Source organism: Lathyrus oleraceus, chromosome 3 (genome assembly GCF_024323335.1).
Source record: "Lathyrus oleraceus cultivar Zhongwan6 chromosome 3, CAAS_Psat_ZW6_1.0, whole genome shotgun sequence".
NCBI classification, from domain to species: Eukaryota; Viridiplantae; Streptophyta; class Magnoliopsida; order Fabales; family Fabaceae; genus Lathyrus; species Lathyrus oleraceus.
The window spans coordinates 137,855,304-137,872,688 of record NC_066581.1 but is presented as its reverse complement, the minus strand read 5'-3'; positions in this window follow the sequence as shown (position 1 = coordinate 137,872,688).

Below are 17,385 nucleotides of genomic sequence, written 5' to 3'. Positions count from 1 at the left end.
GATATAGGACGAAAAACACGACCGCTATGGGTCACCTTCACTACATCTAAAATACTCACCATTGAATTTGCAGCTGGAAGAGGAACCTCTTGCCTATTCTCTATCATGGTAGCATTATACTTATATGGCACAACTTTATCGGATGAATAGGGGACGGGGCCTGCTAACCGTATGACCAACGGCGATACCGATCTGTTGACATTATTGTTGTTGCTGCTATCAATCTAAATAACTACTCGCTCAAGGGTCTTGAACACTGGTACGATAACGTTTACATCATTGCCTATATACCTGGACTGTCGAACTTGAATAACATTTCCATCCATCAGTTTTTGAATATCCCTCTTAACAATTACACACCCACGAGGGTTGACGTTACAAATGATACAACCATCATGGTAGTGTTCACAATCACTCACCAAGCACAAATCCCTACGAATTTCCACCAGCGATCTCCGGATATGATGCACATCAAAAACCCTGAAATTTCCAAGACAGCCATCTACCATGTTCACAAAAGAATTGCCATGAGCAGGCAACGAGTTTACTTTAACATTAGGCACCCTATCCTCAAAGGACATTATACCATTCTTGATCAGTTTCTGAACTTCATGCTTCAAAGGATAGTAGTTTTCAATATCATGATTAGGAGCTCTCTGGTGAAAGGCACAATGAAGATTAGGTTTGAACCAACATAGCAATGGTTCATAAATTTGTGGAGGATTTTTGGGTTGAATTAAATTCTTGACTACCAAAGAAGGATATAATTCTGCGTACGTCATAGGAATACGGTCAAAATAAACCTTCTTCCTCTCAATGTTCTGATGATGATTGTTGTTGTTGTAGTTGGTCGTTGTGGTGGTTGTTATTGATGTTGTTCCTGAACGAGAACTGGTTGATTTGTTGAATTATTGGTGAAAACTAGAAAAACTGACGATACTTGATGATGATGTTGTCGGGACTGAGGATTCTTCTTCACAATGGGTCTTCTCTATCTTCCTAATGATATTGCGTTGGCTTCCCCTTCCTTCTTTCTAGAGAAACTACCATCGTATTTCTTACTCGTCATCACTTCATCTCTGGATAATCGTCCCTCTCGGACGCCTTCCTCCAATCTCATCCCCATGTTCACCATTTTAGTGAAATCATTATGGGAACTTGCAATCATGTTTTCATAGTAAAATGAACTCAGCGTCTTCAAGAAAATCTTAGTCATCTCCTTCTCTTCCAGGGGTGGACTAATCTGAGAAGCCAATTTCCTCCATCTTTGGACGTATTCTTTGAATGTCTCTTTTTCTTTCTGAAACATCGATCTTAGTTGATCCCGATCTGAAGCCATATCAACATTGTACTTATATTGCTTGACAAAGGCCTCGCCTAAGTCATTGAAAGTACGAACACTATCACTATCCAATCCCATATACCACTGAAGTGCAACACTTGTAAAACTATTTTGGATGTAGTGAATTAGTAGTTGATCATTGTCGATCTGAGTTGACATCTTTCTAGCATACATGGCAAGATGACTCAGAGGGCAAGTATTCCCTTTATACTTTTCAAAGTCTGGGACCTTGAACTTCACCATAATCTTGACATTGGGCACTAAACATAGCTCAGCAACACTCTTACCGAACAAATCCTTCCCTCTTAGGGTCTTCAATTCCTTTCGCAGCTCAAGAAATTGATCCATCATCTCACCCATCTTCTTATAAACATCAGGACCTTCAGAAGGCTCGGAATGGTAGATGGTTTCCTCGACACGGGGCAGAGTATATACATTAGGAGGAGGAACTGACAAGACCGGGATAGATGCCGGTATAGAAGCAAATGTTGGAGCGTACCCTTCACAATAGGAGGAGGAACTAACGACGAGCCAACGTCGGGTTGTAGTTGATTCCTCCTTGTGTACCAATGAAAGGCACATTATAGAACTCACCGCAACTCTCAGTAATCTCTACGCCATTAAAATCAGAATCATACCAAACAATATCATCATTCGTGAGAGACATAAGTCTTTGAGACCACCGTAGACATTGTCGATTCTCCAAGAAAGCAGGCGTCTGAGGCAAGTGAGAAATAAACCACTTGTACAGAAGAGGAACACAGTACACAATGGTTCCACCACCCTTATAATTCCTTAAATGCAAAGAGAAGTATGTGTCACCCAATAAAATCGGAACAAGATTTTTGATCAAGAAAATTCTAATAGCGTTAACATCAACAAAACCGTCAATGTTAGGGAAGAAAGCTAAGCCATATATGAGCAAGATAAAGATGGCTTCAAAAGCATCCATGTTACCGGCTTGAGCAAATATAGTAGCTCTACCAACGAGAAATTCAGAAGTTAACCCTAGAATCCCTCCTTTCTTCACTAAATTAGCATCAATCTCATATTTCTTCAAATGAAGAGCTTCGACTATGACATGAGATCTAGGAAACTCCTCTAATCCACTGAAAGATCCTTGTTATATACAGGCCTACCTAAGAGATGGGCATACTCCTCTAACATGGGCGCAAGCTAATAATCGGGAAAAGTGAAGCAATGATAGAGAGGGTCATAAAACTGCACCAAGACACTCAAAAGTCCTTCAACCACATCAGTAGACAATACGGATAAAATCTTCCCATGAAGTTGCTTAAAGTCCAAGGGATATAATACAAAGGATGACAACTTCCTTAACTCCTTCAAATCAGGACATCTGAAATTGTACGTTTTAGTATTCCTCCGTCCATAATCCTTGGTCTAAAAATTATTTGCAAATAAGACCTTAGTTCCTTGAAAATTTATTGTTGTAATGAATGTTATGATGCGCATGAATGCATGAATGCAACAATCACGCACAAGGCATACACAAACAAAGGTCACAGGATGGATCATGTCATCATCAATATCAATCATCCATTTTGGTGGATTTAGGTTTTTCACCTTATCGACACCCAAGTTCCATTGGTATTGATGAGATTGATCACATCAATCGAGAATCAAAGGGTTTGTTGTGAATCACGAGCATGGAGTCGGGTTAAGAACCATCCCAAAGGAGTGTACTATGGATAAAACCTGTAGAGCATGTTCTAAAAAGTTGCCAAAGTCGTGATCCCATCTATCTGATACTATAGGTTTAGATGACTGACTCATCAACCCATAGTATTCTCAAGAGATACTCGTCTGAGTGTAGTATCACGTAACAACTGTTATCAAGTCTACATTTGAACAATCTTCGCACTACATCCTAAATAGGCCAACTTGGGTTATATGTTCTACGGTCTTCAGATTCTCGGACTCCCGGGTCAGAAAAAGCAATGCCTATCCACGATTAACTCGTGTGACATCAATAATTCCAAAGGGGTCTCCAATGAGTAGATGGGTATCAAGCCAACTCGTTAAGGACTACTCCACATGAGTCGAACATGACTATACTATCCTCCTATCTTAACTGCACTCAAGTTAGGGTTAGAACTTATCTCATCACTCAGAGATCACCAAGCACAACAGACAGATTATATCACACAAACAATATATACAAACAAACAAACATCGAATATCAACAAAATATTTCACAGAAAAAAGTAGGTTAAACCCATTGAGGACTACTCCCTAGCAGAGTCGCCACTTTATTTCTATAGTTGTGCATTCGTGACCATCGAGCTATGGATAAACCCGACAGTAATTGAAAATTCAGAGTCGCCATCGCGCCTTATTTGTTTCGAAAGGAAAAGTGAAAAGTATGAACAAAACCCAAATATAAGAAGTTTTAAAATCTAAAATAATAAAATGCCAGAGATTACAGGTAAGGGAGTTTGTTACACAGAGGGATGGTATTAGCACCCAAAGTGTCCTAGGTACTCCTAAGGAGCCCTTTTGTGTGTGCAAGTATTTTTGTTGAAAAGATGTTTGATAAAAATGGAATGGGGCGATGAGAAAGGAATTCATTAGTTCTATTTTTATGTTTGACAAGACCTTCGTTCTTATGCCTACGTACCAACATAAAAATGAGGGATCAAAACCCCGTAGTTTGTGGTAAAAATTTCAAAGGAATTGCTGAATTGATTTTAACAAAAGTTTAATAGAGAAAGGCACAAAAATGGCCAAAGATTTGGATGAGGTTGTTAATTCTTTTTTTCTTTTGAAATTAAAGTCAGTATAGTAAAGTTTATATACAAGTTTGATTTAAGAAAAAGTTTAATAACTCAATAGCATAAGGCCAAAGTTTCTAATCATTAAAACATGTCTAAATTGAAAACACAAACAAATAAGATTTTTGAAAAGAGACAGAGATTTTGAAATTAAAGAAGTGGGAGGAGATTAAGAGGCTACCCTAGACAAAAATCAAAAGTTAAGAGTTGAAAAGATCTAACCAATGGGATGTAATCCACAAGACAAGAATGTCAGATAGAAACCCATTTTCCTCTGGACTTTTGAGCAGACAATAAGCATAAGCAATATCCAAGCAATTATATGAAGGCCAAGGCATCAAATAAACATAGCCATAATATCCAAGCAAGCACTCCAAAATAGCTAGCAGTCTTCAGTGTCTTCCAATGTATCAGATGAAAATATTCCTTGGCAAATTCTCATTAGCAATCATCAAACAATCAACATTAATAACAACATAACAATCAAACACAAAGACAAAATGATAGATGAACCAGGAGCACTCAAGGGTTTGCATCAGGTGAAAGGCGCAATCAAGAATAACTCAGTCCCAGCATATTGGCATGGCCCAAGTCCTTAAAGCATAGGGAGTGTTGCCTAATTCTAAGTCAAAAAGCTCAGATCAAGTCCAACTGTCCACCAACATATTTTTTAGGGTTTTTGTTGTTATTAAGTATATTAGGGTTCTAAGACTACAAACAAGATCACAAGCAAACAATGTATACAAACACAAGATGTGGCTCAAATGAGCAAAGTAAAAATGACTGAAACATAAACATCTTGCATGAAATGTAAATGATAATGAATGATAAAGGTGTTGGAATTTAAATTACATTAAGTAAATGACTTGAATGTAAAGCAATATTAATAATAAGTTAGTCAATGTTAGTGAAGAGTTTTGATTGTTTAAGTCATTTCTTGGAGAACACTCAACCATCCATTCACAAGTATGAAGATATGAACCAAGACATCTTCCATGAGAAGGGCTCCAACTTGGATAAATCAACAAGTTAGTCACTAGCTCTCATGAATGGAAAAAAGAACAAGTCTTCACACAATACCATCAAGAATGGGAGACTTACAATCTCACTTACTAGAATGTTATGCCTTACGGGACATATTTAGCTCTATGTTAAGCATCCGTAATTGGACTTATGTAGAAGTCACAACTATCTGAGGTCGGACAATAAAAGATATTGGTGTTAATGCATGTTAGAGACTTGGTACAAAGAACCAAGCTCCTAAAACATACCACACAAAAAAATAAAGGTGGGATGAACCTATCTCAATCCAGCTCATGAATCAACTAGCATTTGGATATTAGAGAAATCATTGGTCAATGATGGGTTGAGAAAGAATAGGGATGAAGATGAAGAGGGAGGGGGAAATAAAAATCCAAATTGGTCACAGGAGGAAATTCATCTTATCAATACAATTCATTCATCTTGAGGGATGAAATGTACATTTCATCAACCCCCTAAATCCAATAGTATTGGTCAAATAAAATTCAAATCAACCATGACCATGGCCAAGTAGAAAGTCAAACATCACAAGATCAATCAAATGGCTCAACAAAATTTTAAACAATTAAACAATTAAAAATCAATTTTTAAATGAATAAAAATGCATTTTTAAATGGACAAAACCTCAAATCCCTTCAAATCACCAAATAAATGGCCAAGGGATTTATCCTAGGTCAAACAAGGTCAAAGGGACTTAGACAAAAAAATTAACAATTTTTGGAAAGTCAGAAGTATTTTAAAATATTTAAAAACAAGTCAAAAATCAATTAATTCACAAAAAAATATCAAAATTAATCCAAAAAAACTGATTTTAATTCAAAATATGGAAGAGGAAATTATTTAAAGATTTTTGGTGAAAGTCCCATATTTTTTGGATTAAAAATGGATTTATTATGAATTAATTAAAAAAAGGGATTAAAAAGAAAAATCAGAATTAATAAAATAAAAGGAAAAAACATGGCCCATCAGATCTCCCTCATTAATTGAAGTGGCAGATCTGATGGCCACGCGCATGGGGTCTATGAAACTCCTCAAGCAACACGTGGGAACTATGGTAATGCAAACCAAAGGTTGGGATTAGATCCTTGGACCAAGATCAGATGGATGAGAGGAAGCCAATCACCACCAGAGCTAGGGCTCCGGTCATCTTCTCTGGTGGTCCTCATCGGATTGGTCCGTAATGAACTTCCACAAAAATGAAAAGTGAGCATACTATTTTAAAGGAAAAATGATCAGGAGCTTGAATCTGACCTCAATTTCTCTCAATTCCAAGTATATTAAAAGATACATGGATTGGAAATTTGAGGTGCATGGTCTAAGTTACTTCGATTTGGCCTCAAAGCAACTCAATCTTGTTTCCTACATTGGTAGGTCTTCAGACAACCAAAGATCAAGAAAAATAGTTGAGAATTGAGGGAGAATCTAAGAAGAGAAAATCCATAAAATTCACCTTCGGTTTGCTTTAGTTGAGCTTGATCTTGCTTCCAATTTTCTTTGGCTCGCCTCTAACAACTTGTAGGACGTGAAATGGATGATTAAGAAGCTTGGACTCTTGGAGTTTCAATTCCAAAGAAGAATGAGAATTGAAACTCGATTTCAAGTGAAATCTTCAAGTTTATCCTTTAATGGAGGTTGAGGAAGAAGCAATGCAAAGCTTGGGCAAGAGGGATCCATATTCTGATCAGCAAGGGTATGTATATATAGCATTGCAAGTTTTTTTCCACACCTTCCAAATTTTTGCCAAAAATAGCGACCCTTGGTTGCATGCTTGCATGCGAGTGTACAAGGCCTATGTAATGATGTGGATATGTCCAAATTCATGTGTTAATCAACCTGAAATGATATCATGGGATCATGCATTAGGGAAATGGAAATTGGACATTGAACTTACCAAATGAGGCCATGTATTACACTCATGCGCAAGTCAGTCAAAATGCTCTAAATGCCATGATCTTGGATATTTTGGAAAGGTAACATAAAGGGGAACAACTTTGTTGTTGAAGACTTTTCACTTTGGAGCTTGTATCATGATGGAGTTTGAGGTGGAAGTTGGAGAAATCAAACATAATTGAAAATTTTCTAAGTTATAAGTCAAATGACCATTTCTTCCACCTTGAATAACTTTTTCTATGAGCTTCAAATGAAAATGGTTCCTTATTTAACGTTGTAGCTATTTAAATCCCCTTCAATTTGGTCACATATTTGACACCATTTGAATCTTGCATAAGGGAGTTATGGATTTTAGAAGTTGAGAAAAAATGCTTGTTCAATGATGATGGCCCCAAATGACCTATAATATTTCCTCTTGGAACATGCCCTTTCATGTTGAATTTGAAATTTACCAGAAGGGAAAAGTTGGAGAAGACATCTTTAATTTGATCATGAAACTTGGATGGTATTCATATCATAAAAATTGAGCAAGTTATGGTCTTTGGAAGTTGACCTCCTAACTAGGGCACAAACAAAATTACCTATAATCTTTCACCATAAACAAAATGATTTTAAAGGAAAAGTTGGCTCTTGATGTCAACATGAAAGTTTTTTTTAATTTCATAAAGAGTAACTTTACTCTTGGAAATATTTTTATATAATAAAACGTGTAGGATATAGGGTCTAGGGAACCCCGATTTTGACTAGTTGACTTTCTCTGGTCAACCTCTTTGAACCATCTTGCAAACTTGAAGTTATTTTTCTCTTTGTGGATCATGGAGGATCATATATGCATAAGATGATATGTCATGAAGTATCCCTTGAAATATTTGACCAGTTGTTGAAGAAACTTGTTGAGGAAGTCACACAAGATACCCAGATGAATTAGGGCTTCCAAGGCAAACAAGCTTCAAACTCTTGATGAATTATTGATAAAATTGAAAAATAAAAAACATGGGGATCCATATATGATGCTTAGAACCATTGTTAACCTTTCCTTTATTGATACCTTGCACTGAGGGTTTCAAACCCTGGATATGAGCTTGATATGGCACAGATGGATGCACATGTTACCTACAAAAGAAATGAAACTACACTAGACATATTTTTGGTATCTTGGTTAGTAAACAAAGAAAAACAAAGTATGATACAATCAAATGTGCTTGGTAATCTCTCCCAATGAAAATCTAATGAATGAGGGGTGAGGAGGATATCAAGGTGTGATCCCAAAGCCAATGCAAAGGGTGAGATATCATGAGGGATCTTAGGGTCAAAATTGGGGTCTTACATTTGCATTTAGATATTTTAAATTTATCAAAACAAAAGATTCTAAGTGACTTATTCTCTTACAATGTGTGTACTTATAATTCGAACATTTCCTGCCCTTGTGATCTATACCTTTCCTAGGTTTTTCATCCCTTTTAAATCCTACTCCATTTCTATTTAGGGAGGTATTTTGACTGGATAAGATTTATTTAAGCTTTTCTTTTCCTTGGGTAAACTTTCCTATGGTTTCACGTAAATCAATTACTTCTTTTATAAGGGAGACACACCTCTTACATTATTCTCTTGAGTTTCTAATTTTTGTTATTTCTATCTTGAAAGATTTGTTCACTTCTTCAAGAGACTCTAACAATTCCTTAACAACTAAGTTGTGTTCCTTAAGCTTGTCATTTTCTTTAACTAACTGTGAGCCCATCTTAAATAATTGTTCGTAAAAGGATTTGGTTACCTTAGTAGTATCTTCCTCGTAGGATGCTTTTAAGCATATTTCATTTTCTTCGTTGGAAGATAATTGTTTCATATTTCTCCCTGAGGTTGAAATATCACGTCCTCTTCTTCGTTCGAGTATTGAAGATACTTCTTCTTCTTTGTCGTTCCTTGAAAAATAGGGACCTTCATTTGATGTTGAATATTTCGAGTATTGTTCAACTACTGAGCATGTTCTTTCGAATGATTCTACCAGAGTTTTATGATAGTAGTATGATGAAAATGATGATTCTTTAGTTTGTATTCCTTCATCTTTGAGTAATTGATCTATTTTATTCAATTTCTATTTAATTTCCTACTTTCTTGATTTTTCCTGAAATTTATGAAGGTTCCTATCTTCTGATTTAAGAGTTGGATTAAACTTCCAATTCTTAACCCTTAGAAATTTGTTAGTAATATAATTTCCAACATAATTTCCAATTTTGCTACACTTTGAAAAACATCCAAGATTGGTATCTTCATCTTCTTTGCCTTGTGTGTTCATCTTCTCTTGTTCGATATTTGGAAGACCTCTATATATCATTTCAAGAGTATCCCACATTTCCTTCGTAGTTTTTCAATGATGAATGTAATAAAGTTAATTATCATCTAGAGACATTATTATAAAGTTCTGTAAGAACAAGTTTGATTATACATCTACATACCTTTATGTTTTGATGATAACAAAGTGTAGAAGAACGATTTTATGCACTAATTGTTTTGTTAAGTGTGCAGAAGCTCAAAATCTAGAACACAATCTAAATAAAAAGAGAAAATGTTGAATCAAGCAAATTATGATCAAGAAACTTATAATGCTAAGTTTGGAGTCAACCATGATAGTCAACTCAGAAGCAAGCAAATTCTAAATGGAAAGCAAACTTCAAATCAAAGCAAAGTCTTAAGCAAAGCCTGAACGACATCAATCATAAAAGCTAGACTTTGAAGAAAGTTACACCATTTAAGAAGTCAATATGGACATAGACAAAGTCTGAAGAAAGTTGATTATGGAGAGAAAACACATTTTGAACAAAAGGGAAGAATACAAATATGTGTTTAAAGCAAGTCAAGCTTCGAGATTATCAAGTCAACGTTTCTGAACATAAACCATCCAGACAAGCTCTAATAAGGCTCTGACTACAAGTTTGTGTTAGTCTCAGAACCTAGTACTCAAAGGAATATAAAGTATTACCAAGTTCTAAAGATTGTCTGAGAACTCTACTTGATCTTCATCAAATTATATTATAATCCTCTGACTAGAAGTTAGTAAGCAAAAGGAAATGGTTCTCTAATAGTCAAACGAATAAATGTTTCTACATTTCTTGTTCACATTTACTCTAGATTGTAGTACTTTAAAGCCTAACTCTTAATAGACTTTGTAGTCTACATCATCTAGAATCTGGTCTCTGAACAAGCTTCACTTTGTTTATTATAAGAAGCCTATAATTATGACGAGAATTATACTCAAGGAAAGTACAACCAAAAAGAGATTTCCTTATGAAGACAGATTATGATCTCAACTCAAGCTTCAATCCACTTTCATAAGAAGCCTCTAACTAGAAGATTTGAATTAAAGGTTGATACTGTTTGATGTGACAGAAGTACAAAAAGAAAATATACTTTCAAAGTAAAAAAGCTTCTCATGTCCCATCATCAAAAACTCTTTGTTGCAAGAGCCGCTCAACGGCTATATGAAGTGACCTTCATACAACAAACACTTTACAGTAAATTCCTATTCTACCCTCCAATGGATCTTTCATCCAAAAAATCTATTCATATCCTGTATATTCATAGGAAGAAGAATATGAAAGTGTGAAAGGATAAGAGAGAATAATGTAGAAATAAGAAGAAAAAAGTGTGTGTGGATGCAAGCATGCATGTGTGTGTGAGTCTTAACAGACGCTAAAGCTACAAACACCACAACACAACAAAGAGAGAAACACTTAGAACTTTTATTGTATATATTTTAAGTTTAATAATTTGATCTTCATATTATGTGTTATTAGCTTATCAAGAATCAAACTTTGTAAACACAAACTATTGTAGCCCATTTGGTTATATTCCTCAAGTGACCAGGTTGGCTAGGCTCTTGAGAAGGTAGTGACAGATAGTCATTGAAGATTAAATCTTCTTAAGAGACCACGTAGGTCAGGATCTTAAAGAATTAATGACCATCAAGGGGTTTCTTAAGCGATCCGATAGGTCAAACTCTTAAGGAATCAGTGGCAGGTTGTCATTGCATTTGTAATCAATTTTGAATATTGGATTAAGTCCTTGTCTAAGACAAAATCACCCAGGTGGATGGACTGGATATAGCTTATTTAATGATGAACCATGATAAAATGCTTGTGTCTTTTATCATTTTTCTTATTATTGTTGTTGCTATTCTTGCATTTGTTTTGGAAAGCGAAAAGTTGTCATACTGGAAACCCCATTCAAATCCCCAATTTTCTTGTGTTTCATGGACCTTAAAGTTCTTGGTCTTAAAATCTATTTCATATTTTATCTTTCCCTCTTTGGTCCAAAGGGAGTCGAGTTTATCTACTACTTTATCATTTACTTGATGAGTAGGGATAAACCGATCGTTGACTACTGTTTTCCACATTCATGATTTATGATTTGTAAAAACTTTCTAAACGCTTTCCAAATATCAAGTCTACCATCATTGAAAAATGGTGGTGTGTTTAGAAAAGATCTCTTATCAGAAGTCATTTTCCTTCTGAGATGATTAGTCCTTAAACAAGATTTAAGCTCTGATGTCATTTGTTTCACATGTGACTTCCCACACAAAAGGGGAGTGAATTTTGTGGTTCTAAAAAACATGGTTTTGAAAAAGTTTGCAGATTAAAATCAGAGTTTAAAAGCATTTTGAAAACGTTTGAGTATTAAGCAATGGAAAATAAATTGCAGAAAATAAAGAGTAAATGGTAAGAGAAGAACACCAAGAGTTATAGAGGTTCAGTCAAACAAGAAAAAAACTTAATTCTCAACCTAAGAATTAAGCTTGAGAGTATTCAATGAACTTGTAGAGATTTTAGTACGTCAAACTCATGAACCCTCTTATATAAGGAAAACTAGTTGACTTCCAACCTAAATAGTACGACTTAGAATTTGGAAATTAAGCCTTCTATTCCAAACGGTGGATTGAAGTGGTTAGTCCTATTTCCACAAACAATAGATTAAAACACTTAAACTTCTTTCCATGAGAATCTTAGAGTGGTTAGTCTTCAACTTTCTAAACTTTGTAAGCTTTTACCAAGGGCTAAGCTCGGGAACTTTAAACCTAGGTTTTATACGAGCTAACCAATAACCTAGGAGATATTGATATCATGGTAATCTCGAACCATATCCAAGATATTATATCACATGCTAAGCTTTAACCTAACCTTGGTTTTCCCACGGGCTAACCAAGAACCTAGTAGATTTTACCATGAGCTAATATCGAACCTATCAAGCTTTTATCATGGGCTGAGCTTAAACCTAAACAAGGGTTTGATCACACAGTCCTTAAACCAAAGCTTTTGCGGGTTTATCTTATAACCCAAACAAATCCATAAATAGATAATATTCAACCAAAGTGTATAGAAAATATTACCTTGGTGAATTTACAATTCTACACTTTCAGAATTACAAAATATCCTCGCTCACAAAAGGACTTTCTCAAATAAGCACTCCGGCTAAGACATTAGTGAGAGAAAGTTAAAATAAAACTTTTAGAGAAAGAGAGAAGTGTCAATCCACGATTCTAGATAAAATAAAATGGGGGAAGAGACCTTTATCTATAGGCAGAAATTGGTTTTAATTCCTTTTAAGGCAATCTAATCGATTAGAAACCTCAATGGTAATCGATTACCAGATCCAAAAAGGAAGGAAAATATATCTTAGTAGTTGTACATCATTAAGGTGTTGTCATAATCACTTAGAGCTCAATTTTGAACTGATCAAATCAATAAGACAGGTGCTCCAATCTATTAGAAAAGGCAAAACTTTTCCCATAGCAATTTTGACTGTTCCCAATTCATCTGTAACAACTTCAATACATTTTAGAAAATATTTTATTAAGTAAAATCAGTTTGAAAATAGGTTTTAACATGTGTGTTTTAGCCATGTACCTTTACGAGAATTCCATTTTTCTTTACACAATATTCATTCAAACTTAGGTATGGCTTTTTTGTACTTCAAGACTTTGTCTGATGATTTCTTTTTTATAACACTTGCTTGAGCTCACTTGAGGTAAGGCTTGAGCTTATATTCCATTTGGTTTCCATCATCGGATAGTCAAGTCCATCAAAGCTTAGTACTTAGATTTGCATCTTTATCTGTTTAACCACTTATGTTTGATTTGTTATAAGACATTGGAATCATCATGAATAAGTTGTCATCATCAAAAATTCAATAGAAGATGTTGTCCTTGTTAGAAGTATATCACCTGCAAAACAAGGTTCCACACGTTGATCCACAACCGTTGTTCATTCTTGGATTTGATACTTTAAACCAATGTATACTCACAAGTATAGTCTTTTATTTGCACAACTTTATTTAATATTCTCTATGGCTTCATAAAGCTGGAAAACACCCCTGCAAAACATAATAGGGTTTCACTTTTGGCTCCCAAATTGTCTTGGGCCTAGGTACGTTAGTGGCTTTAGAAGTCTATGATTATTATCTTTAGAAATTTTCAATTTATGGAAACAAAAATATTTTAAATGGCATAGTCTATTACAATGACAACTCTTATAAACAGGTCGGTTGATTTCCTATCTTTTTTATCCTTTACTAGGTGCTTTATCGCTTTTAAATCCTAGTCCATTCTTATTTAAGGCCTTTGACTTGATAATATAAATTCAAGGTTTTATTTCCCCTTGGTAAATTTACTTAGGGTTTAATGCATATCTATCACTTCCTTTTTCAAAGAGACACAAGTCTCACATGTTTCTGTTGAATTTTTAATATTAGCCATTTCTAGCTTAAGAATTATATTACTTTCTTCAAGAAGCTTTAGATACTCTTTAAGGTCTAATTTAAGTTCTTTTAATTTTATCATTTTCCTCAATCAACTTAATTAGGACTTATTTTAAAGAGATGTTTGTAAGATGGCTTTTTTACCTCATAATCATCTTCCTCGTAAGATACTTTTAAGCGTACTTCATCTTCTTTGTTGGAAGATAGTTCTTATATGATTCCCCCTGATGTTGGATTTTCTTCATTTGTAAAGGCTTCGTTTTCTCTTCCTTCGAAGATTTCATTGGACAATGTGTCTTCCTCATATCCTCTCACAAGTGAAGTTACTTCATTTGACGATGAATCCTCCGAAGATCGTTCAACTACTGAGTATGTTCTTTCAAAGGAACCCATGGGAGTTTCTTGATAGGAGTTTCATGAAGTTGTTTAGGAGTCTTTATTTTTCGAGCTTATGTCTTCATCTTTAAGTAATTGAACTAACTCGATCAATTTTTCTATGATTTGATCCTTCTTTGATTTTTCGTGAGGTTCATAATACTATCATATCTTGATTTAAGGATTGAATTAAATTTCCAATGCTTAACTCTTAGATATTGGTTAGTAACAAACGTTCCAATATGATTTCTAAATTTCTAAAATTTGAAAAGCATTTATGAATGAAACATTCATCTTATATTCCTTGTGTGCTCATCTCTTCTCCTTTGATATTTAGAGAAACTTTATATATCGTTTCAATAACATCACATATTTCCTTGGAGGATTTGCAATTATAAACATGGAGGAGCTTAATATCATCTAACGACATTACTAGAAAATTCTTGATTTTGAAATCAATTTCGAACTTTCTCTTTTTCTCTATGGTCCAAAGGAAAATGGTTTATCTCCTACTTCCTCATCTATTTGGTGTGAAGGGATAAACAGATAGTTGATTAGAGTTTCCCATAATTTATTATCAATATTTTGAATAAAAAATTTAAATCTAGCTTTCCATAGTTCAAACCTAACACCATTAAATGATGGAGGTGTGTTTAGGAAAGATTCTTGTTAGAAAATATGTTGTAAGTCATCTTCCTCCTGAGACGATTAGTATTTGAACATAAGTTAGACGCTGATGACACTTATTGAACATCTGACTCCACACACGAAAGGGAGGATGAATTGTGGGTTTTAGAAAAACTATTGTTTGAAAACATTTCTTTATCATTATCAGAGTTTGAAAACATATTTGATAAAAACGTTTGAAAGATAGAAGTGGAAAGTGAATATATAGAAAGTAAAGAATTAAGGGAAAGAGAAATGACATCATGAATAATAGAGGTTTAATCAAAATGAAATGACCTAATCATCTCCCCTGGATTTGATCTTAAGAGTATCCAGTAATGCTTAAGATATTTTAGAAGGTTAAACTCTTGAATCCCCTTATACATGGAAAAATAAAGTTTTAGGCTAACTTCCAATCAAACAATGAATAACGGATAGAAGTGGTTACTCTTACTTTCAAACACAGACTTGTAGAGAGAAGCGGTAAGTCTTCCTTCCAATTAGCGAATTGAAGTGGTTAGTCTTCTTTCCAAACAAAAACTTGAAGAGGTTAGTCCCCAAGGTAATCCGAGATTTTCTACAGAATTACCTCGAACCAATATGAGCTATTAACCAGAGTGAACTCACGAAACGAATCGAGGTTATGACCGGGCAGACCACGAATCAATGAGATTTTAAATCTGACGTATCTCGAACCAAAGCAAGATTTTGATCGGGTTGAGCTTACGAACCAAACTAGAGCTTTAACCAGGATAACCACAAACCAATTTGAGATTTTAAATCGGGATGATTTATGAGAGTTCATCATTGCATGAATTTAGTCGAAGAATCAGATTAAAACAAGTGAAAGATGAGCTAAAATGAAGAAGAAAGACAAAGAATGAGGAAAAAATAACTAAGTGTGAAGATTGTAGACTTAGGGAAAATTTAGGTGAAAAAGAAAGCAAAAGAGTGCAGTTTCAAAAAAAATCACATGCAGCATCGCGCGATGCAAGTCATCACGCGATACAAGTATATCAACATATAAACATCTTTAGTTATATAAGCAAAAATTTATAATAAAAAAAATCACAATTTTTTAACGAGTTAGAATTCATATGTTAGTAACGAAATCACTTTGAATTTGAATAGGTTGAATGGGGTTGGTTCCATACTTAGATTGGAGATTTTATCATGAAACGCCGTCTTACCCGACACCCTCGTATATTTTTATAATGGTAAAAATATTATTGTCAATATTTAATAAAAAAAGAGCAAACGAAAAATTAGTAGTACAATTGAAAAATTCGGTATAAATTATAAAATATGGTTGAGCAATTGAAAAGTCTGGTATATATTCAGTTGAAAAGTTCATATTTTTTTATAAATCTGGTATGTTTTTTAAAATTTCCAAATTTATATGAAAAATTCAGTAGTTTATTTAAAAAATATGATAAAAACTAATATATTTCTCAAAAAATCCGATAAAAATTCATAGATTTTTTGAAAAATCTGGTCATAAACTTTTTGAAAATCTTGTAAAAACTCATAGATTTTCGGAAAAAAAAATGGCAGAATATTTTAAAAAATCGATAAAAATTCATGTAATTTAAAAAAAATCCGATAGTGCATTTGAAAAATTCGGTAGTTCAAATTCGATAAATGTTGATAAATCTAATAATAACTCATGAAATCCTCAAAAATCCGGTAAAATATTATATAACCCTAAAAAATCTGATAAAAACTCATCAATATCTCCAATATTCCGGTAAAAAAAGCTCACAAAATTTTCAAAAATCCAAAAAACACTTTAATTTTAAAAAGTTAAAAAATCACAAAAAATATTATTTTAAAAATACCCCTCAAGTTAGGGTGTTAGGTCAACGCAGGGTGTCGGCATAAAATCTCATTAGATTAATTTGGATAATTGGGTTGAACGGGTCGTCCAAACCATTAACAAATTCACCCAACAATATATATCCCAACATTATTTATCTTATGAAAAATATTTAAAGGAAGAAGGAAGGAGAGTGAAAAAAAAATCCAAACTTTAATTTTTGTTGATGCCAAAATATTCACATAACACCATGTTACACTTTAAGAAATTAGCACCATTACGATTGCAAAGAGAAAGTTTGGTGATGCAATTCTATGACATTAGCTTAAGAAAACAGAAAACAGTTTTGAATGGTAATATAGAAACCATGTTAACTAACATAACAATAAAATATTCCTTGGAAGTTGCGTTTGCAAAAGCAGTGGTCCTATAAGTTTTTATGTTTGCCAAAATAAGCACTACATGATACACATTCAACAATTTATACAGGAGTCAATGACCAAAACTAGCTCTTGAATTAGGACAAGTTGACTGATATGAATAAAGGGTTTTTTTCTTCTGACCTTATGCTCTTTCCTTTTTCATTCATTGCTTAAACATGAATAGTTGTCAGTCTCCTTTTTAGTACAAGCTTACAACATTACTTTCACCTTCTATTTTTATTACACTTTTTTTACTTTACTTTCTTAAAACAATTTGGAGTGTACTTAGTTTTA